Source organism: Sciurus carolinensis, chromosome 7, assembly GCF_902686445.1.
Source record: "Sciurus carolinensis chromosome 7, mSciCar1.2, whole genome shotgun sequence".
Lineage (NCBI taxonomy): Eukaryota > Metazoa > Chordata > Mammalia > Rodentia > Sciuridae > Sciurus > Sciurus carolinensis.
In genome coordinates, this window is record NC_062219.1 from 123,998,079 (window position 1) to 123,999,409 (window position 1,331).

Sequence of the window (1,331 nt, forward strand, 5' to 3'; positions counted from 1 at the left end):
AATATCTAATTAGGTAAAGATCCTAATTAGTTGTGACCTGGGAAAAGAGAGACAGGAAGCTCTGAGACCCCACAGATGCCACAGCACAACTTAGAAACAGTAAGTGATGTGTCCCAAAGTCAAATATATGAATCCACTTGTGACTGTTAACTGGAATACCAATTTTTATTTCCTAACTATAGTGTCTGGCATATCCAACTAATCATAAAAGTGTATCCAGGTGCCCACAAAAGTGTATCCAGGTGTATGCCTGTAATTTCAGCTATTTGTGACGCTGAGGTACGAGGATCACAAGTTTGAAGCCAACCTCAGCAACGAAGGGAGAACCTGTCTCAAAAAACAGAAAGGGCCCTATGTGTGCCTGTAATCCCAGCAGAAGCCTGTAATCAGAAGACTGAGGCAGGAGGACTTTGCAAAGCCAGCCTCAGCAATTTAGTGAGACCCTAAGCAACTCAGAGAGACCCTGTCTGTAAATAAAATATTTTAAAAGGGCTGGGGATGTGACTCAGTGGTTAAGTGCCCCTGGGTTCAATCCCTGATATCAAAAAAAGAAATCTAAAGAAGGGCCACAGAGAACAGACTGCTGCAAAATAAATAACAGATTTTGCTTATTCTTGATTGATTGATTGATTGATTGAGATTGGGGTCTTCCTACATCACCCTGACTACCTCCAACTCCTAGGCTCAAGCCTCCTGTCTCAGCCTCCCAATAACTACAGCCTGCTTTATCGTGCCCCTCTAGGTACTGCTTATTTTTAAATAAGCAGCTGCCAGAGAATTTCTTAAGCCATCAGCAAAACAATTCGTCCATTCTTTAGTGTGCAGATTTTTCTCCCCCCTTGAACAATTTTCGCCAATTTGCAAGTTTCCTCTTCCTTAGAAGTCCTCCCTTATGCCTAATTTGTATTCACTCCTGCTTCAGTTACCAGTCCCAGCAAAGGTCACTTCTAATCTGCGCGGACTAATCTTTTATGTAAGTACGTACTTGCTGATCTTCCCATTTGAAACAGAACCCAAACTTTTCTTATCTTGCATTATTTTTGGCTCCACAGAACTTACATATTTTACTTATTTATTATGAATCTTGGCTCCTTGAACCCTGAATGCATCTTCCGTAAGGTATTTTGTCCGATTTGTTCAATGCTTTAGTTACAGCTACTTAAAAGGCCTAACTTTTAATGAATGAGCAGAGCACTTCCGTACTGACCTTTAGGGGGCGACAGAGAGATTGAGTAGGGATGGAAATGAAAACATTACTTCCAGTTCAGGGAACGGTTCTGCGAGATTTGAACTTGCTCGGCCACCATAGTACTTAGGCCGGAAAAGTTCAG